This window comes from Mixophyes fleayi, chromosome 2 (assembly GCF_038048845.1).
Source record: "Mixophyes fleayi isolate aMixFle1 chromosome 2, aMixFle1.hap1, whole genome shotgun sequence".
Lineage (NCBI taxonomy): Eukaryota > Metazoa > Chordata > Amphibia > Anura > Limnodynastidae > Mixophyes > Mixophyes fleayi.
Genome location: NC_134403.1, coordinates 220,026,727 through 220,050,468, shown reverse-complemented (window position 1 = coordinate 220,050,468; position 23,742 = coordinate 220,026,727). Strand labels below are relative to the sequence as shown.

The 23,742-nt window shown below is 39.2% G+C and overlaps 1 long non-coding RNA gene across 1 annotated transcript in view; it reads left to right on the top strand.

The window, feature by feature from the left end:
* The first annotated feature begins 7,464 nt into the window (after positions 1-7,464).
* LOC142140299 (uncharacterized) overlaps positions 7,465-23,742 on the top strand; it is a 30,983-nt gene continuing 14,705 nt past the window's right edge. Inside the window, exons 1-2 of the long non-coding RNA XR_012688384.1 lie at positions 7,465-7,878; positions 13,719-13,834. This is a non-coding gene — a long non-coding RNA (uncharacterized LOC142140299). The remainder of the gene's footprint in view (positions 7,879-13,718; positions 13,835-23,742) is intronic.

The following is a 23,742-nucleotide window of genomic DNA, read 5'->3' as shown; positions in this document are numbered from 1 at the left end:
GGGACACTACAGTTTAAGAATACTTGTTGCACAAATCAAAACAAATACTACCAATTTAATGTTTACACCACAAATTAGTGACAATTTTTTTTAATCTCCTTAATTTTTCTTGCAAAGATAGAGATAACAGAAATATGATCAGCAAAATTCTACAGCTGCACAAGATTATTAGACATTGACAAAACATTCGAAAGCAAATTGACTAGACATTCTTTGCATATTGCATTATCACAATTTGAGTACACTACCTTTATTTTTATCCATACATACCTCTTTTACTATAATGATTACAATATAATTACACGGTAGGTTGGGGAAAGTAAGTAAGAACATTTCCCTGTTCCTCCAGCATACTTACAGGGATGAAAAAGGAGTAGTGGGGAAATGGGGCTGGAGAAGGGGAGAATAGGGATGTTAGGATCACATCTAGGTAGAAATAATTGAGATCACAGAAGGCTTCCTGAAAAATGATGATAAAAATGAGTACCACTTCCGCCAAACACCAATCAAATTATAGACCACATTATTCATCAGACTAATAATGGTACGCAGCATTACATAAGGAAAATAAGTCTTGTATTAAACTTAGCTAAGATATTTAATTGGCTTGTTTTGCAAAAGGACTAATAGCTCATATGGAATATCTACATCTAACTAATTTCCTCAGTTCTAGTATTTTTTGCCAATAAATTTTCATAATTGGACATGTCTAGAAACTATGTTCGAATGTGCCTTCAGGACCACAATTTCTTCAGCAACTATCTGAAAGCACTTATTAAGTTTGGTGAAGATGAGTTGGAATGAGATACTACCCATTCTAAAATGTTGTGTGAGTTCTCAATTATTTCACACTCAGGGAACATTTAGCTGTCCACTGCATTGTGCCCACCCAATCATCCACTTCTACTGATTAATTTAACAATGAGAAATGGCTTGTCAAGCAACACATGTCAAGCAGGCATAACTTTCAAAGGCTAATCAGTGGTGGTTTAGTGAAAGACAGGTGGATATCATGACATCCATTTTTTTCAGTTGCAATAATCAAACATAATAACATGTATGGGGTTATAAACCCTTTAAGGCTAATTAGTTGTAATCAACATGTGTGAACATATAATATGTATACTATAAGTTGTTATCAACAGAGGCACATATATGCTTAAACTACTCCCTCTTAGAGAGGCATTTTGGATTCATTGAATGAAATATCTATTTCCATGTGGTTTAAGGAGTAATTTCACCTGTTATTTAGTTGCAATAGATAAATCAGATATTAGGCTTGAGTGTGATATTACCAAGAAATACCCCCCTTATTCTTAGATGGGTATATATATATATGAAGTGGTGATTGAAAGATGTAACCTGTCTAAGAGCCCCTTTCAGTGTGCTACACTGAATAAACAGGTACATTTGGAAGAATTGGTAGAATAATGAATAGAATAGCTGAAAACTAAATGATCCTGGGTTTCCCCTCTCAGATAAATTTATTTGAACATCTCTGTAGGGCAATAGTCAGGTATTCTGATAGGAGGAATCTTGAAATATTAAAAAAGTGAACATGTGTTAAACATTTTAATGACATTGATCCCACCCACCCATGAAATATATAAGGGAAGTGCTTTGTATTTATTGCTATTAACCTTAAAGGTATATGAATCGAGTTCTATATTCAAGGGAGGGAGATTATAAGTTTTGTAAGTGAAACAAGAATATGATAAAGAACAATTGTATAGATTATGTTTTTTGAACTCAACTCATGTTTGGATTCTGTTTAATTTAGCCACTAGTGAGCTGCACGGTGGCTCAGTGTTTAGCACTTCTGCCTCATAGCACTGGGGTCATGAGGTTGAGGTTGACAGGTTTCATAAGACATTATCTGTGTGGCGTTTGCATGTTCTACCCATGTTTTCGTGGGTTTCCTCCAGGAGCTCCACTTTCCTTCCACATTCCAAAAACATATTAGAAGGCATACAAAATTCTCCTTAGGATATGTGTGTCTGTCTACGTGTGTTAGGGAATTTAGACTGCAAGCTTAAATGGGGAAGGGACTGATGACAAATTTTATCTTTTCTGCACTGTGGAATAGGTGGTGCTATATAAATAAATGGTGATGATGATGATGATAGTAGCTCTATGAGGGCAAATATCAGATAGGGGCAGTGCTTGCAGTCAGGGCCGTCTCTTCCATTGGGCATGATGGGCAGGTGCCTGGGGGCCCTGCAGGCAAGGGGGGCCCATCCGAATCCTAACAAAAAAAAAAAATTTTTTTTTTAAAATACTTACCTTGCGGTCACATCAGCGGTGATCCGGCTCCCTCCCTGGTCCCCTCTTCCATGCTGTGCTCACAGTGAATGCAACCACAGCACAGAAGAGGGCAGAAGAGACTCAGCAGCGCGGAAAAAAGAAGAGGATCGGACTTAAGGTAAGTTAAGGGGGCCCCTATATATATATATATATATATATATATATATATATATATTTTTTTTTAGGGGCCCGGTACACTGCATTGCCCGGGGGCCCATAAAGTTGTTAAGGTGGCCCTGCTCGCAGTGGGCTGGTATACGGAGGGATGCAATACCACCACTTCATCTTCTGCCTTCACTGTAAAAATATCAAATTCCATTTGCTTATATTTTCTATACCGGACTTCTAAATTTCTATTTCTCCCCTTCTAAATTTCCACTTCGAGAACTGGATAGGAGAGTGGGCATCCCTGTCTCATCCCATTTACCAGCTTGAAGGATTCAGATGTCAGGCCATTCATCATTACCAAAGTGGATGGACTAAAGGGAGGTGAACAAGATTCATGGAATGTGGCAAATAATGTAAGATGATGTCATATCAGTTTGAACAAAAAAGTTTGTTTAGCTGATAGGGGCCTCCAACAAAAGGGGGAATGAGAAGGACAATATGCAGAGCGCTTGAGAGGGAAAAAAGGTATTTGTCAGGTCCAGAATAACTATACATAAAAATACTGATAAAAAGTATATTAAGGTACTCTAAGATGCTGTGGGACAAATTAGACAATAAGAGAAGTTCCCTCCGTGGGAGCCTAATAATAAACAAAAACTTATGCTTAGCAAACCATTATTAAAAGTGCAAGATTAGTAGTATAAAAACAATAACACATTGTAAAATGAGAAATGAAACAAGATGTTAGCCCCATATGCTTGCTAATAATATTACTTTGTTGAACTGCCAATTTGTTAACAGGAGATATGATTCTAGTATTTAAAACATAATTGGATATGCTCTATACATGAGCACAAAAAAGGTTACCCAATTTAAGTTCCCCATATCTAAAATGTTAGATCAAAACAAAGACTGATAAACCCATGGGTCTCCCAAGTAGTTGAAGTTATTTAATGATAATTTCTGATCAAATTCTCCATTAACTATTACTGGAACATAGCTCTGTAATTAAATATGTCCAAGCTGAACTGGAGCTCCAATACAGCTGTTGAACAAACAACTAAAGGCCAACATGTAGAGACAAGTGTTCCGCTGAAAATTCAATGAGAGAGACAGCTGGAGAATCTTATTTTTGCTAGTAAAGTGACAAAATCCTATATTGCCAAACAGTGTTTTCATACAAATAAGGTGCTGGAGATAGATCTACCCACCTCTTCTTGACCCAGTTCACTTGATTCCTGATTTTACATTGATGAAGCTCCCTATGTCTCTATAGGCAAAGGCACCAGTGACAAAGTAGAAGGCAGCAGGCTCTGAGAAGGTTTCTGGGTAGAGGTTGAAGTTCCCTCAAAACACATGTGGACATGTAGATGATGAAGCACATCCCTTTTCAAAGAAAATGTATGGCTGGTTGCGACTACGGGCAAATATATCCTCTTTGGTCTTGAAGGAGTACATTCATATTGTGCATCATTTGGTGGATCTGCCTTTGAGTGTTTAAGATGTAGCTCTCTATTTGCTCTATTAGTACTTGACTAATGTTGTTGGGTACTTTATATTTACTTGGCTGTTCAGGTTTCCTGAAGCAAAGATTATCAGCTTGTGCCAAAATATGTACCTATATGATCAGGATCTGTAGCTGAAATAGCATACTGCTTTCATAAAAGTAATTATAGATAGTTAAGTGCCTTTAGGAACTGAGCCTTTTGGGACTGAGCTGAAGACTGTGCTTCAATTTTGAACAGTCCTCCTGTTGATTTGGCATAACGTAATGGATTTCTCACACTTCAATATTGCTCTTTCTGCGCTTTTTCTAGATAAATGGCGCTTATGAGGTTTCAGATGACCTGCATCTGGTAGGGTGCATCCAAAGCCTCGATTTATTCTTGTTCCAGGAGATTATTAAATGTGTGCATTTTTTGTCTGCAGTTTTTTTTTAGTGTGATGAAGCTATAAAAGCAGAATTCAGAAACCAGATAACATACAGCACTCGATTTATGGATCCCATGAGGGAGTTTGGTGCAAAATTAGCTATTTATTGTACTCCGGTAGCGAGCTCACTCCATGCATGTCTGCTCTCATTGATAGCTAGGCCAGTCACCACAGTGATACTAACTTTAAGATTCTTGATATCAAAATTATAATAAGTACAATAGATGATATATTAATTATAAAGCCATATCATAAGAAGGTTGACTTTAATAGCTACATACTGTTAAGTAGTTGCCATTTGAAAAAATGGCTTATCAAAGTGCCTAAGAGCCTATCTAGAATACGAGCTATACAGTGGATAACACATTTTTGAAATAAGCATACATAATTATAAATTTTGTTATGGAAAAGTGTATCATCACAAATGATTAGAGAGAGCATTACAAGATGTAAAGGATTTCAATAGCCAGTTTTTGGTGAGGAAAACAGTAAACCTGTAGCATATAACCAAAAGAAACTTAGATGGAATTCCATATCATGTCCAATCAGACTTCCCCACAGCCTTCAAATCTTTAGACGCCGTCTGAACACCAATCTATTTTTTGAGCTTACCTTATCCCTGATAATACTATTCACACTAATGCATCCTCCCAACTGTCCAAATCTCCACTCTAAGCCACATCTACTCCTCTTGTTTAAGATGTGCACTCTTCCACTTAGAATGTAAGCTCTCTAATGAGCAGGGTTTTCCTTACCCTTTGTTTTTATGCTGTTGTTGGGCACTATGGAGCCTCATGGTGCCTTACAAATCTATGATAATAATAATAATAGTAATAATAATAATAATAATAATAATAATAATAATAATAATAGTAGTAATAATAATGTATTTATAGTTACTTGAGATTTTGCATTACATTGCCACTAGAGGTTTGGGGTCTATATTACATAGCAAACACTATTAGGCTCTTTGATTTGTAATCTCCTTTTATTGTATACAAGTTAACCCGTGCATGATACTCATGCATTCTAGTCAAATCAAGATACTTAAGGTGTTAAAAAGGTAAGCGCCCTTTTTTAACAAGGTTTTGTGCACACGTCACCACCTCATCATTCTTCTCCATCACCTCATCCTTCATTTTCATCGCCACATCTATCCAGATGTCTATCCAGACACAGGGATCTCTCTCAGCGGTCCTGAGTATCACACTCCTCTCACTTTGTCACCCCCGGCAACCACCAACCACTCCCCACTGTCACCCCCGGCAACCACCAACCACTCCCAACTGTCACTTCTCCTTCAAGGAATATATATATTTTTTTTAAATTTTTATAAACACTTTTAACAATTATCAAATTAAATTAACAAATTAAAAACATCTTAGTATACCAAATTTCAGCCCTTTCTGAATTTTTTTTCCACACACACTAAGAATTTAGTAGGTCAGTGTATAACTCCGCCCAGCAGGTGGCGCTGCAGCTTGGTTTTATTTTTTCCACACACACACAGACAGACTAACACACGCCACTAGACATTTATATTATAGATTAAAATTTGAATGCTTTCTGTATTGTATATGAATCAATCATTGGAATGCTCAACTGGTCTAGAATAAAGGTTGTATTGTATATGAGTCAATATAATGTTCCCTGTCTTGTGTAAGAGTCACTAGAATGCTCTCTGCGTTTGATATTGGTAATTACAACACTCTTACAATGTTTTGTTTATTAATCACTAGAATGCACTATGTATTGTATAAGATAACTGGAATATGTTTTCTATTAAATATTGGTCATATGTGGCTGTATTGCATTCAACAATAGCCCTTGGAAATTTAATTTTTTTCATACATTTCATTTGGTATGTAAAACTAAATCCACATTAGACAAATAACACCCTTATGATGTGGCAACAATGTTTTTTAGCTCAAAAAGTGGGCCTTCACAGTAAATTCCTTTAGTAGATCCAGTATATTCCAGTCCAACTCTGTGCACTATTACCTATGTTGTGCAATCTAGCCTTTCTATCTACACCTCCATGATCAATGCATTCGCCTGTTTGCAGAGACAATTCTGTGCGCATGTTGCTCTTGGACTTCTGTAACCCCTCTGTTCGCACAAGGTGAAATAGATAGCACGTCTTACAACTTTGACCTTTCACGTGATTAATTTAAACCTTTAATTTTTTTCAAATGTACTGCTGTTTTAACTTTTATTTAGCTATTATTTAACCCATGGAAATAACACTATTTCCGATGTGGTAGTGACATTTCTGCATTGTAAAAAGCTCTTCAACACTGGGACCACTTTCAATAATGTACTACCTTCACCCATTGCAGCTCAATTTAATATCATGTTCACAAAGCCCAATATTGTTTTGAAAAGGATAGGAATTATATCTGTGCATAGCTGGAACTATGTTGCCATCGGGGAAGGGCTAGAAAATTTTAGCGCACCAGGCAAGACTCGACTCAGCAGCCTATTGGAAACATTTTAAAAGAAAACAATATGCAGGCTGCCCAGAGACCCAGCCCAAGGTAGCCCACTATTGGGTAGGCTTGGGGGGAGGGGGTCTGGGGGGGCATATGCCCCCTGCTCCCAGCCTAGCCTGCTCCTGTTTGACATCCATGAAATACCATCCCTTTCAGCATAGATCTGCCTGTAACCTGAGAAAAATTAGCACTTCTATAAATTGCTATATTCTTCTGCACTGCGCCATCTGTTTATAAATTACTGCTGTTTATTAAAGTTTTTGTGGTGTTTGTGGCTGTTTACAGTGAACTCGGTTTTCTGTTAATTTGTGCAGGAAGTCTGATGAACGTTGTATATGTATCTATAGGTATTTGTATACATGGAAACTGACATAAATCTTTCTGCTTACACTATTTTTATGTGTGCTGTCATATTTTATAGAATTGTATAATATATAAGACAATGCAGCTTTTAATAAGCATTTCCAGTATGTGCCTGTTCTCATTTTGCATATCTTCATTCACAAGTGTGTGAAGTGGTTAATCTACTCTGTACATGCTGATGTGAACAATTTAACTCCTCCCTTAGCTTATACTGCGAGTCCTACATCAATATGTACTAGAGACAGCTGTAAGCTTTGGTAGCAAACACTGCCCTCTTACACTTTTAAACAACCTTTCCTGGGTGGATTTCAATGCAGCATTCATCATTTTCTGGAGTACTCTAACCCAGAAAAGAGACACAATGTTTGGGATTTAAATCAGATAAGGAACACAACAATGAGGAAGAAAAAGCCAATTTCAATATACAAACATCCTGAATGTGGAATACAAATCTTGCGATAAACTAGAAGATTTGACTTTGGATTTATTGCCTAGAGATCCCATGTCATATGCTTAGAACATTTTAATTCATTCTCCTTGGTAAAGAAATGTGAATGATATATTTCTGCCACTGATATTTATACAGAAATTATTTCATGTTGGAGATTTCACTTTTTTATGCATGAATCTACCATGAAATCTTACTTTTGAATTTCCATTGTTATGCTTTTTGATGCTGGTAAGTCAAATTTGCATTAGTATCTTTTATTCAGGCTATGGAAATGTATTTGTAGTTATTTAGAAACAGGACAAAATCTGTTTTGCATACAAATTATTTTTTTTTTTAATACCAAAACTAACAATATGAGGTATGGAATAAAACTAGTTTGTATAGCTTATTTTGAATAATATAATAATATTTTGAATAATACTTTTTGCAGACATGTTTAATTAGCAAAATCTGCAATTGGTAATGACATTGTTTATGGAATAAAATATGCAGTGACTTTATTGAGGTGTAAATTATTTATTAGATTATTTATTGATAGATTTGTTACTGGAACTCATTTCTACTATTAGAGAAAGAAACAGCTACTTTCCATAAGACAAAGTATTCAAAGGTTTAGCTACTGAAAAGTTTAGTAGCTTTTATTTATTTATTTGTTCTTTTTAATAAAAACTTTAGGTTGTACCTTTAGTATACATAGGACTTTTATTGGCTCAGTGGGGCTAAAATCGTATTATGATACTATAATTGACTGATTAAACTGGTTAGCTAATGGTCTTTGAAGAACTGGTTTAAACATATTTTTTTCCAAACAGTCTCTTGAATCATGAACAGTCCATGTGTTCAGGATTGCCTGATCAAACCCTTATTCTATAACCATTCATTCAGATATGATCCATAATTAAAAATTATTTTATACATTTCTCTCCAGTTGATTAATATAATGGAGATTGGACAAAATGTGAATGCAATACGTATTTTTTCAACTTATCATTGTCAGCCACAGGGATTTTTTAATATGACAACCGTAGCAGCTTTATATCTGCTCTGTGTGCCATGCTAGTGGTGAGAATGATCTAAGATTGTGCTATGATTTTTATACATTGTGAGCATGCTCCATTTTTGAGTTGGCATCTTAAGATAGACACGGTGGTATAGCTAAAAAAAGCATTGCCTTTTATTCCCCTTTTTTCTAAAGTCATGATTTTTTATATAGATAAAAATGGGAATTGTCTGCTCTGTAGGTGGCGTATCTTGTAACTATTACTGCTCCCTTTTTGAAATATAGGAGTTCCTAACCTGTTTTAAAGATACAGAGCACACATAAGTGGTTCTTTTCAAAGAGTGAGTACATTAATAGGGAATGGTTTAGTAAAAATATAAAAGGTATGAATACCTTACGTATAAAGCTTTGTCTTAGAGAGAATACCTTGTTTGATGTTACACTTATAGGTCTTTTTTTGTAGAGATGGTATTTGAACTCAAATTAGGTATATTTGTATAGTCTCTTTAGACTCTTCGCTGTAGAGCATAGGTTAGAGAGGTTCACAGAAAAATGGGGCTTGTGGAGGAGGTTTGGTTGTCAGCCCTGGGTACTTTGTATTGCATTCTCCACTTTCTGGGAAAGAATTATGCATACTTGCCAACTTATGGCAAGCATGATCTGGGAGCTGGCGGGGGCAGGTGTGCGTGCAGGGGGCGGGGCTCCGAAAATTGCGTCACTTTGGGGCCAAATTCCCGGTGAATCGCTGCATTTTTTATTTAATTCTGCCTGTGAAGTGGGCAGATGCGGGAGACTGTCACACTCTCCCGGGAGTCTGTGAGACCCACCCAGAATTCTGAAGTCTCCTGTACATTCCGGGAGAGTTGGTAAGTATGGAATTATGTCATGTGGCCCTTGGGGTGGGGAATGGGGAAGAGGTCAGAAGAGCGGGCAGCTCTTATCAAAGTGGGGGGGAGGACTTGGGTAGTACTGGGGCTAACCAATCAGAATGATGGAGGGGCATGGCTAAGCTAAATCACCCCCCACCCCCCAAAAAAAAAGTCTAGGTCTGCCCCTGCCTCCAACTCCGACAACTTCTACATCTTGTTCCACACTCAGACTTAGCTGTGTGTGGAATAAGAAGTAGAATTTGTCAGAAGCAGAGAAAGTTACTGAATCCCTTCCCTCCACCCATGATGGGAATCTATAGTAAAGGCGACCTTATGTTGTATAGAGCTTTGTCATAGAGGGAATACCTAGTTTGAATTTACACTTTGTCAGGAGCCGCAGCGCCATGACGACCGGGGCGTCACTTCTGGTTACTCGGGCCCGACTGTTGCCAAGGACGCCGAGTGTCTTAAGCGCTGCTCCCGGCAGCCGGGAGCATGCGCTAAGTATAGCCTGCGGACTAATTAAGCATTATCTATTAAGTAGTGCTGCCTGTTGCTTATTACAGGGCTGAGCCCTGATTGACCAATTTCTGTATATAAGGCAGGGAGGGCTTAGCCTCCCTGACGGTTATAGCGTCCAGTTTGCCTGTCAGCTAACCTGCTCCTGTATCATGTTGGTGACAACCTGTGGATTGATTTCTTGTGTATGACCCCTGCCTGGACTTTTGACTCTGCCTGTTTGCCAGTGACCCTTGACCTTTCGGCCTGTACCTTGGATCTTGCTACCGTGCCTGTGACCCTGACCTTTGGCGTGTATACCAACTATTCCTGCTTGCAAGTGACCTCTGACCTCGGCTAGTTTACTGGATTCGCTGTCTGCCATTACACCTCATTCCTGGGTTCTCCGCAGCCGGTACCCATCTCACGACCCTCCGTTAGTCTGCAGCCAAGTCTGTCCCCACCACTAGGGGCAACAGTGAACACCAGACTTTCGAAGCAGACTCCAGGTTTTGTGGTATTCTTTTTTCTTTTAGCTATTGTATTTGAACTCAAAGAAGTTATGTTCATGCAGTGTAGAGCCTGTGGTTAAACAAGTTCACAAAAAAATGGGTATTGGAGAGGAGATTTGGTTATTAGCCCCAGGTGCTTTGTATTGCATTCCTCTTTCTGGGTAAGGTATATTCAAAGTAAGCTCTACTTACTAGTACTTGAAAATAGCAAAATGATTTCCATTCCACATCCAACCACTATCTCCAGCAACAAGGGCCATGTGACATAATTCTTGTGCATGTGGTAATATTATTATTATCGTTTATTTATAAGGCACCACTAGGTTTCCACAGCAACGTACACAGTACAAACAGTGGACAGTACAGGGAATAAAAGTACAGAACAATAAACAAGTAATACCAAGACTTCAGAGGCTCCAGGCAAGGCAAATGTATTGAAGTTGGAGCAGAAGAGAAAGTAGACAGGAGGGAGAAGGGCCCTGCTCATACGAGCTTACATCCTATAGGGAGGGTAGACAGACGGCAGGCACAAAGGGAGTCGGAGGAGGGGAGCAGTCGCTTCCCACTATTGAGGAGGAGTTAAATGAAGAGAGTGAGCATGGAGAGAGGGTTAGGTGGAAGGCTGGTAGGCTTTACGGAAGAGATGAGTTTTGAGTGCCCGTTTGAAGGAGCACAGGTTAGGGGACAAACGGATGGAGCATGGGAGGTCATTCCAGTGCAGGGGGGCAGCTCGGGAGAAGTCTTGAATTCTAGAATGGGATGAGGAGATCAGAGTGGAGGAGAGGCGACGGTCTTGGCCGATCGCAGGGACCGGACGGGAGTGTGGATGGAGATGAGATTGGAGATATAAGGGGCAGTGGAGTGGGAGAGAGCCTTGTAGTTGAGGGTAAGAAGTTTAAAAAGGATTCTGTAAGGGAAGGGGAGCCAGTGTAGGGCAAGGCAGAGAGGGGAAGCACAGGAGGTGCGGCGAGAAAGGAAGATAAGCCTCGCAGCCACATTGCGTATAGAATGAAGGGGGGCAAGGCGAGAGTGGGGGAGGCCGGTGAGGAGAAGGTTACAGTAGTCCAGCCGTAAAAATGATAAGCGCGTGGATAATAGTTTTGGTTGCTTTATGAGATAGGAAGGGCTGGATGCGGGCGATGTTGCGAAGTTGGAAGCGACAGAATTGGGCAAGGGATTGAATGTGGGGGGCAAAAGAGAGAGAGGAGTGACTCCCAGGCAGCAGAGTTGGGGGACAGAAGAGATAGTGGAGTTGTTGACAGTGATGGAGAGATCCAGATGGGATGGGGACTTAGACGGAAGGAAAACAATGAGTTCGGTTTTAGCAATGTTAATTTTGAGAAAGTGTGAGGACATCCAAGAGGAGATGGCAGAGAGGCAGTCAGATACACGAGAGAGGAGGGGGGGGGGAAAGATTAGGAGAAGAGATGTAAAGTTGAATATCATTGGCGTATAGGTGATACTGAAGACTGAATGAAGTGATGAGAGCACCTAGGGAGGTAGTAGAGAAGTGTAGAGGGCCAAGAACAGAGCCCTGAGGGACTCCTACAGGGAGGGCGGATGATCCGGACATGGAAACAGAGAAAGAGCGGTTGGCGGGGTAAGAGGTGGTATTCAGTTACCAATTTAAACATACTGACTTACAATTCTTGACCACCATCACAGATAATACTGTCCTAAGTCCAAGTGGGTAGAATTCTGTACCACCAAGCTTATGCTGGTTTAAACTGTTTATCCAAAGGAAATCAACAATCCTACATGTACGATTTGTTTTTATAAATTAGTAAATCAAGTACCTTTTAAGCTTGCATCTGTTAATTTTCTTATCTATCCTGCTGCAAATCATTTTATCCTATTCAAAAGCTCTCTGGTTGGCAAACAAAAATGGCTGACAGACACTACACAAGCTCACAGCCCTCAACACATCATGTGATGGCAGAGAGGGAAGAAGGAGGACCTCATAGTGCAGACAGAGCTCAGTGGGGCATTCCGAAGCCTCTCTGCTCACTACATTATATGCCATGTGACAGTGGTTGCCATGGTAGTCCATAACCAGTAATAGCAGCCTGAAATAAAAGTGGTAAATACCCACATTCTTCTTATAGCCTACTGCTCAGTAGGTCTCCTGCTGCCAAGAACCATCCAAGAACTGCCCCATCTAGTTTGTACAGTAGTAGCAACAGTACATGTTAAGTTTCTGCTGTGTGCATTGTGATTGACTGAGTGGTATGGTGTTACTGTTGGTTGTTTTATTCACTACTGTGTCTATCTTTAGATATCAATGCTCACTATGGGCCTCATGTACAATTGGATATGCATCTGTTTTGTTTGCTTAAGATATGCATTTTTGTTCTGCACATGAGCACAAAAAAAAAGTATGCATATGTCCATGTGAAATTTTTTGTGTATCTTTGATTTGTGACTTTTTACACGTGCAGAGGCAGTACAGGGCAGGAAAGGAATAGATAGGTGCAGCTTGGGTACAGTAATGACTTGTTCACTTATTTGTAACTAAATTCAACATGGATGCAGATGCAGATATGCTGTCAATGAGGCATATCTCTTGCGCATACTGCAGGACTAGTGTAAATGTACGTAACAATGACGATGTCTAGCAGCAGCGCTATCTAGCTGCTTCTGATGACAGATTAAAGTCCGTCTTATAATATTTAATTTATTAACATTGCAGCTATCATCATCATCAATATTTATTCATAATGCGCCAGCAAATTCCGTATCGATTTACAATTTGGGACAAACATCGTAATAGACAATACTGGGTAAAACAGACAAAGAGATGAGAAGGCCCTGCTGGCAATTTTACAATCTATGGGATTATTAGATCCGGCAATTAAATTAATTAGCAGCCGTCTATTTGCATTGCTTAATTAGCCTGTTGTCGCAGGAAGGGCAATTGAAAGACAACATATGTGTGGTCTTCAATCTTTTTCAAACCAAATTCCCTCTTGTGTATCTGACCGCATTACCCTATTTGTACACACATAGTAATGTATTCAAACATGTTTATCTTACATTAAATGCTTGTGTTTGTTACACTTCCATCAGGCTTACATGCAGACACTAGTATGCTGATGTAAGTAATATTGTGTTTGAGTTGTTCAGATCGCAAGATGCGACACAAGTGTTGCATCTAATAATTTTTTTATTTTGTCCATTTTTCTAACGTAGGCCAAAGGCACATATGCGTCCACCTCTGAAAGAGCCCCCGTGTGTGAAAATCAAAGCACAATCTGACCACCTATATGCTGTAAAGATGAACATAGCCACCACAATCTGATTCACTGGTAATTTAATTATTCTATCACCATTGTTTCTGCTTTTTTATTAAAAGCAAATATAATTTTAGTGCTTGCAAAATGGTCATTTTGTGCGAAGTAAATCTGCTGACATAATTTCCTCTTCTAATTCATTTCCTGTTCCTAGCTATGGAATTTGACCATGCAGTCATTCTGCATTCTGATGGGCTGAGTTCATTCAAAACTTCAACCAATTCGAGATTTACTTCATACAATTGTTCAGATCCTGGAATCAGGCAATATTCATATACAATTTGACTTAATTTAACAGAATTTGACATAATTATCTTTCTTGTATATAATCTACTAAAAAAACTAAAAGCTACTGATGCTGCTTTGCAAATGCTAATTGATGTATTTTTTCATAATTAAGTGATATAGCAGCCGAGGGGTAACTTGCAAACACGTGGACCCAAAGTTAAATTGTTTTCTAGTGTCCAGCAATGCATATATACTTACCGCTCCAGAGGCCCATGCTCTGCTCTTCTGATCATGTACAAGGGCAATGTTTGCGTAGAGAAGACACATTTGTTATTTCAGTTCTTAAGAAATATCACAGTGGAAATTAAACCCAATATGCCTGTTCCCCGTGCATACTCAAAAGAGAAGTGTAGGCGTCTCTGGGGTGGATTGCCACACATTACCGATTCCCCTACTGCTGTGCTGTACTGTTATCGCAGTAGTTATGCCCCTTTCTAGAGGTTTGAATTTAGGTGAAGTTGATTTATATGTTTAATGATTTTATATAAAGGGCTGTGAAACTGGAGAAAAGGTTGGTGAAACCAATTAATGTACTTACTACTGAGACATGAATCCAGAAGTTTAACTAGAAATTATTGATCCCCATACCAATATTTTGAATCTTAACACCATTTTCCAGCATAATAGCTGTATTGCATTTCACTTCTTTCTTTCTCTACTAATCTAACCCCAAGCTGCCTCCTTGGCTGTCAAACTTTATTATGACAGTAATTAATTTGATTTTCATAAGTAGAAAAGTATCAGTAATGCTAATAATATTTTGCATTAACAGTCCTAAGAGATACAGGTTCCCTATATCCCAGTCAAGTTTATATCAACTAGCAATATCATTCTTTCTCTAACATTGCCTATGCTTGAGATAATTGAATTGTAGGATGTAGTGTGTAATCATATCTACAGGCAGAAGTTTACAATACTCAAGGCATGTAACACATACAAGGCCTGATTCATCAAGACACGTATTCTGAGCCCAAACTACATTTAGTATTATATGCACGTATTTAGGGGTTGCATACTCTCAAATTCATCAAAGCCTGGACCTCAAGATACGTGTGCTTTTGAAATCAGGGGCAGGTCTGCTGTGCTCTACTACACAAGACACTGCAGGATACATTCAATACCTATGTGGATCATAACTTCACAAAAAAAATATAGGAATTTTCTTTTAATTAATGCCACCTGTTAATACATAGAAACATAGTAACATAGTTTATGAGGTTGAAAAAAGACACCAGTCCATCAAGTTCAACCTATTTTGGATCTCCTGCGATCCCTCTCTTATATTTGAAATTGATCCAGATGAAGCAGCCACCAATCTGTTTTAATCGGGAAAAATCCCTTCAGGCCCAATATTGCAGTCCTTTTTTTACCTGGATCCACTACCCTGGATACTCTCTTCCGCTAATATTTTGTCTAACCCTTTCTTGAACAAACCTCTTTCCCTGGAATGGAATTCCATATCTTGACTGCCCTTACTGTAAAGAACCCCTTCCTTTGCTGGTTGTGAAACATCCTTTCCTCTAACCTTAGGGGGTGACCACGTGTCCTGTGTATAGTCCTTGGGGTCAAAAGTTCCCATGAAAGTTCTCTGTATTGACCCTTAATGTATTTGTACATAGTAATCATATCTCCTCTTAGACGCCTCTTTTCTAAAATAAACATGCCTAAACTGGCTAACCTTTCCTCATAACTTAATGACTCCATACCCTTTATCAATTTTATCGCCCTTCACTGAACCCTTTCTAGTTCCAAAATGTCTTTTTTTATTGAGTGGTGCCCAGAACTGTATTTTGTATTCAAGATGAGGACTTACCAACGATTTATATAGTGGCACCTTCTTCCCTTGCATCTATGCCCCTTTTTGTGCCTCCTAATACTATACTGGCCGTTGCAGTTGCTGCTTGACATTGGGCACTATTGTATAGTCTGCTGTCTACTGTCTACTGCCTAATAATATAGGCATTAATGATAAAACAGTTAAAAAGAATAGTGTTGTTGTTTTTACATTTCTTTTTCCTGAAATACATTTATTAGAATGTTGTTAATGTCTACTGAGCATAAAATAATTTTTTTGTTTTGCACGTTATTGCAAACACACGTTATAGCATGCAACAAAACTGTTATCACTACTAAACTAGCCCTTTAGCTGGAGCAAGAGATAAAAAAAAAACTAGTAACTTTGAGATGCTCAGACTTTGACTCGGACGTGGCTGCATGCACTTGAGTTTGGCATGCCCTTACTGTACACTGACTACAGCAAATGCCGCGTCCCCACCCTGTACATTCCCCAAAATCGTAGGCTGTAGTTTAGGTCCTTTGCATTCTCAGACGCAGTGGACTGGTCTGTCATCACAGATGTATCCCCTGTGCAGATTGATTTTGTGTATGATACACTCACAATCGGCAGATACGTGCCTTGCTAAATCAGGCCCACAGTATTCAATTAATTTCTATTTATAACATTTGTTGCACTTTTTTACATATTTAGGTTTGATAAGCAACTACTGGAAATATTGTTAAAACAAACAAGAGAAATGTCTGTTGATTAGAGGAATCGAATGTCAGTATGGAAAATGTTTTGTGCAATATTGTATGTTAATACTAGTTAAGGCAGTAGCAAAAGATAATATTGTGAATGATGGGGATAGAAGACTGACAAGTGAAGATATATTTCTAGATGTGCATAGAGAGAACAGTGTTTGTGTAGTAGTATTACATACCATTAGCAAAAGTATATTTATCGTACTTTGAAAAACAAAAGGAGAAGATATTAAATACATTTGTAGAGTTAGTGAAATGGTAGAACTTAGCATGTACTGGAATGGAGAAGGGTTTCCAAGCCACAGCAAGTGGATAATAGGAGCACTCTCTCCAGCTCTGTGTCTTGGCTGACATATCTATATTTCATTCAACTTTAGCGTAATCAGTATAATACCTGTACGGTGTCACTTTTGTCTACGGTCACATTTGCACTTTTAAAACTCCCCCACTTGCCCCATCCATAATTAGTACTTGTCTTAAATTTAATGAGAGTGTATAACTAAAACTTCTGTAGAACTATGGCTCCACACAACTAAACTATACATAACTACAGAAGACCTATATACAATACAGAGAGCCCCCTAGTGACCACCATACAATACACAGAGCGTAATTTTGACCATCATACAATACAGAGAGCAACCTACTGAGCGATACAAAATACTGACTGTATCCTGACCACCATGCAATGCAGAGAGCATTCTAGTGATATATATATATATATATATATATATATATATATATATATATATATTAGAGATGAGCGCACTCGGATTTATGAAATCCGAGCCCACCCGAACGTTGCGGATCCGAGTCGGATCCGAGACAGATCCGGGTATTGGCGCCAAATTCAAATCTGAAACTGAGGCTCTGACTCATAATCCCGTTGTCGGATCTCGCGATACTCGGATCCTATAAATTCCCCGCTAGTCGCCGCCCTCTTCACTCGGGCATTGATCAGGGTAGAGGGAGGGTGTGTTAGGCGGTCCTCTGTCCTGCTATATCTCGTGCTGTTCAGTTAAGTTCTGTGCTGTTCAGTTAAGTTCTGTGCTGTGCTGTGCTGTGCTGTGCTCAGTCCAGTGGTGCTGTGTCCTGTGCTCTGTCCTTCTGAGGTCAGTGGTGCTGCTGGGTCCTGTGCTGTGTCCTGTTCAGTCCAGTGGTGCTGTGTCCTGTGCTCTGTGCTTCTAAGGGCATAGTTATTTCCCCAATATTCCAAAGTGTTTAAAAAAATAAAAATAAGTTATTTAAAAAAAATACAAAAAACTAATTACATTTTTTTTTAATTACAACAAAATTTGCACAACCAATCCTGCAGTATAAGCCCATTGGTACTGCAATATTACCAAGTTCACACATTCAGCAGTAAAAGTCCAGTGGTTCTGCAATATTACAAAGTTCACACATTCTGCAGTATCAGTCCAGTGGTGCTGTGTCCTGTGCTCTGTCCTGCTGAGTTCAGTAGTGCTGCTGGGTCCTGCGCTGTGTCCTGTTCAGTCCAGTGGTGCTGTGTCCTGTGCTCTGTGCTTCTAAGGGCATAGTTATTTCCCCATTATTCCCAAGTTTTTTTTTAAAGAAAAAAGTTATAAAAAAAAAAAAATAATAATTATAACCAAATTTGCAAAGCCAATCCAGCAGTATATAAGCCCATTGGTACTGCAATATTACCAAGTTCACACATTCAGCAGTAAAAGTCCAGTAGTACTGCTATTACAAAGTTCACTGATTCAGCAGTGTATAAGTTCAGTGGTACGGCTATTACAAAGTTCACTGATTCAGCAGTGTATAAGTCCAGTGGTACTGCTATTACACAGTTCCCTGATTCAGCAGTGTATAAGTCCAGTGGTACTGCTATTACAAAGTTCACTGATTCAGCAGTGTATAAGTCCAGTGGTACTGCTATTACAAAGTTCACTGATTCAGCAGTATAAGTCCAGTGGTACTCTCCTGTGCCGCATATAATTTTTAAAGGCTTTGCCGAGTGTGTGTGGCTTAGGGATACGCTCTCTTGTGCTACATATAATGGAAAACCAAAATTTGGAGGATAAAGTAGGGAAAGATCAAGACCCACTTCCTCCTAATGCTGAAGCTGCTGCCACTAGTCATGACATAGACGATGAAATGCCATCAACGTCGTCTGGCAAGCCCGATGCCCAATCTCCTAGTACAGGGCATGTAAAATCCAAAAAGCCCAAGTTCTCAAAAAATAGCAAAAAGAGAAACTTAAAATCATCTGAGGAGAAACGTAAAGTTGGCAATATGCCATTTACGACACGTAGTGGCAAGGAACGGCTTAGGCCCTGGCCCGTGTTCATGACTAGTGGTCCAGCTTCACGCAAGGATCTAAGCCCTCCTCCCCCCCCCCACTACAAAAAATTGAAGAGAGTTATGCTGTCAGCAACAACAACAAAACAGCAAAGAACTCTGCCTTCTAAACAGATGACATCACAAATCCCCAAGGCGAGTCAAAGGGTGTTGTTGGTTGTGAACCCTGACCTTCCCATCACTGTACGGGAAGAGGTGACTCCATCCAGCATTTGCAGCACGCCCTCTGCATATGCTGGAAGGATCAGCCACAGTCCAGTTACAGATTTGGCTAATGAAGGTGTGAATGTTGTACACTGGGAGGAAGATATTTATGTAGCTGGCGCTGAGGAGGATGTTGATGATTATGATGCAGACAGATACCAAATTGCCTTTCTCAATTTCTATTTATATTCTAGATTATATAACGGCTGAAAAGTTTTCTGTTTTACTCCTAGTGGAGAGGGGATCTGATGCAGACAGATACCAAACTGCCTTTGTCCATTTCTTTATATATTTGAATTTCTAGTTCTACAGTCTATGCAGGCTGCTTTATTTATATTCAACTACAAGTGTAGGGCGGGGGGGGGGGGGGGCATAGATAGCCACCAAAGTAACGTGGTCCATTTAATTTCACTTTCTAGCTCCACAGTCTGTGCAGCCTGCTTTTTTTATCTTCAAAGTATTTATATTTACAAGCCTTGCAATCTAAATTAACTAGAGGTAGTGGCGTGGTAGAACTCCAAAAGGCAGTTTGGAAGCCCCTGTACAAACTGGCTCTATTTTTTAACTGAGTTGTCCCCCCTCCAGTGTGTACTCGGAAAGAGTTTTTAGTGCAGCGGGGAACCTGGTCAGTGAGCGGCGAAGGAGGTTGCTTCCTCACAACGTTGAAAAAATGATGTTTATAAAAATGAATAATCAATTCCTCAATGAAGTACAGCACTGCCCTCCAGACAGTACAGAGGGACTGTGGTTGTGGAGTCCAGCGGGGACGAATTGATAATGTGTGAGGAGGAGGAAGTACACACTGTAGGGGGAGAGGAATCAGAGGTTGAGGATGAGGACGACATCTTTCCTCAGTAGAGCCTGTTTAGTTTGTACAGGGAGAGATGAATTGTTTTATTGGTGTGGGGGCCCAAACAAACCAATCATTACAGCCACAGTTGTTTGGTAGGCCCTGTCGCTGAAATGATTGGTTTGTTAAAGTGTGCATGTCCTATTTCAACAACATAAGGGTGGGTGGGAGAGCCCAAGGACAATTCCATCTTGCAACTATTTTTTTGGCATTATGTGACCATTCAACAGTCGTTTGCCATGTTCAAAAAGTAAAAGAAAATGTCAACAAATTCAATAAATTAAATCAAAAGTTAAATGCCCTGTCATTATTTAAAACAAGAGGTTTTGACGTGCCAGAATTAGTGTAGTGTTAAGATGTTATAAACACTACACTTGGAACTTGGAGGAGGTATTGTGGCCCCGGTATCAAATTGGGTACCGGGGCCACCCCACTACGCAGTCCAGATACTTGTTGGGTGGAATTCAGACCAGTTGAGGGTGTATTTATTTTATTGTGGCCCCGGTATCAAATTGGGTACCGGGGCCACCCCACTACGCAGTCCAGATACTTGTTTGGTGGAATTCAGACCAGTTGAGGGTGTATTTATTTTATTGTGGCCCCGGTATCAAATTGAAGATTGTTATACAACACAGAGAGCATCTTAGTGAATGAAATACAATTTAGAAGGCATCCTGGTGCCTTATATACAATACAAAGTGCATCCTAGTGACCAATATACAATACAGAGAGCATCCCAGTGATTAATATACATAACACAGAGAACATCCTAGTGATCCCCATACTAAACACTTTACATAATATACATATATATAATGGTTAAGGAGTCAGTGACTAAAATGTTGGTATATTCATCTATACACTGAGCAATGTTTCTGTCATTGAGATGTCTATGGATGTCAGAGAGTCAAATCAACTTTCTCCCGTAAAAAAACTTACATTAGTACCAGGCCATGCAGATGCCAACATCCTTGTCAACCTGTCTCACTCTCTTCTTCTTAAGGCCCTGCAACACAGTGGTAAAGGTGGAAGACCTATTGTTGTAGACGGCCAGGCTGTTGCTTTAATTAAGCAACCACTTGGACTGAGCCAGCTCCCCTCCGGAGAATTCCCCATTCTACAAGACAGGAGGAAAAAGAGAGTACGCTGCCTGGCTCCTGCCTGACCAAGCCACTAATGCACTGTTACCTGGGACTCAGAGCTTCTTCCATGGGGAAGGGGATGTTCGGATGTAGTTGAAGGAAGACACATGAAAAAACAAATTACATCAGGGGATATAAATCCTCTTGCAGGCAAGGTAGACTACAGGCACGGCAAGATTTATGTGACCTGCAGTAGGCGACAATGGGACACACATTAAGCTTAGTGGTTATGGACATTGAAGAGGATGACAATGGACATATTTCAGCCTTTAGAGAGACCACTTTATTACATTATGACCACAGTAACACAGTAAGGTTGAACACTACATGAACAATTCCCAGCATGGTAACTTCCACTTGTATTTATATTTTTGATAATTTTTTAATGAAATTAGAGAAAACATTTTATTATAGCCACATAACATGTCTTCTGCATATATTCACATTTATGCACCTTTATATGTCGCATATTCTTATAAGTCTATAGTTTGTGAAATGTCACCTGCACTCAACATGAGCAGCCATTATTTGTGGCTGCCGGAAAGAGAGGAAGGGCTGGAGAGATGTCTCCAGGCAGTCCGTATCCATCTTGGTAGAGCCAAACAGGGGTTTGGGAGGCATAGCTCAGAGAAATGGATCAAGCAGCCGGCCAGTCTTTCCCAGACTCCGGTCCAATATACAAAGGACCCAGGCTCATCAATTGATCTGCAGGAACCAGGTCTGCCGAGCAGGACCTGTTCCCTGTGACTGACTCCAAGCAGCCTCATGTAGCCGTCGACCAATAATTCTAAATAAGGAATATGGCCCTGACTACATCAATTTCAGGTGTAAAAATTACTTATGAGCCTTTTATTTCTTTCTTGCTTTGTGCTCCGGAGGTTAAATGTGTATAAAATATTTTCAAGGGTTGGAAACTACACAAGGGAATCATTCAGTAGCTGTTGCTGAAATGATTACACATGTAATTAATGTAAGATAATAGAATAATGGCTTAGTCCTTATGTCAGTAGTTGCATCACTGAATGAATGGTAGGTTGTAATCTCCTCTGAACAGACTTCCGCTGTATCTGCTCTCATGTGATAAGTTAAAGTATCAATAGCCCCTATCCTAACACCGACTCTGCATCTGGAGTAAAGAGAGACAATGACTGCTGTATGATTATTATACATAACTATTATCAAAATACAAGTACAGAATGCTATATACAATTACATATTAAATATCACAATTTATTTATTTAAAATAAACTGTAATTTTGATTGTATAAAATGTTTTGTTTTTCCAGAAAACCTAAATGCCACCACCAAAAGTAATTGCAATAGAGAATCTATAGACTACAAAAGCAATGACTACAAATGCTAAATAGGAGGAATAACATCACAGCATAGCAAAACATATGGATTTTAATTAAATTACATAGAGACTTAATTTATTTTTATTTTCACACCTATTAAAATTGAATTGGTGTTCTTTTTCTTCTAAGCATCTATTTCCAATTAAAATAATACTGAACTAGTGAAAGTATGTTTTATTTATGTATAGACATGGAAACTCACATACATTAATAAAATGTGTGTGCATATTACATGTTAGTAAGATGGATAGAGCCAATATTAGGTTTCGTTATTGTGTCACAGTTCTCCTCTATCATTTCTTTTCCATTGCAATGCACTCTCCTTTATTTTCTCATTTCACATTTATGTCATCTGTCTTTATACATAAAATCCAATCCTGCTTTCAAGAAAGCTTCAAATATAGGGGGAAGGGCAGACCTGAGACAAGAGGAGCAAGTGCTGCTTAGAGTGGAGATTGGGACAGTAGCAAGGGTGTACCAGTGTGAGTAATAAAGATGGTAGACTCCTAGCATAGAGGTGGATTTTCTAAGTGCTTTTAAACATTTAAAGGCTGGGGGAAAGAGTAATTAAGCATTGTCAGAAATCCCATAGATGGGTTGCGGTAAGTCTGAAGTCTAGTTGGCTGGAGTTAGAGGTGGTTATCAGAGAAGAGTAGGTCAGCAGCAGATCCTTGAAGGTAATTATTTAAAAATAAGGTATGAGATATATAAAGGATCGGTGTCATTGATGGCTTTGTAGACTGTGATTAATTGAATTGGATTCTGTAGTCTTGCTTTTAGGATAGACTGAAGTAAGGACAGATGGGTGTAAGTAATGCCACATAGATAGAGGATGCAGTAGACGAGGTGAAAGCTAAATAGAGAATATATAAAAATTGTGGTTGTATCTTGGGTAAGAAAGGTGAAGGTGATAGGGATTAAAGATAGATAGCGATTGGATGTGAGAAGTAGAGCAGGGTGACACCATGGTAGTAGGCTTTAGAGGTTCAGGAAATTGTGGTGGTGTTGATGGTGAAGCAGATTTATGGGTAGGGACGTGGGGAAGAAGGAAGATGTTGAGCTCAGTTTTGGAAATTTTATGCATATGATAATTTTGGTATACGTATGTAGCAGTTAAAGGTGCAGTCCACATTTGGAGGGCAATGGAATCAAGTGGGACTCCACAGACTGAAAGTTGTGTTACTCAACACTACAGAGTAGTTTTGTTAGGTTCTTGTCAAA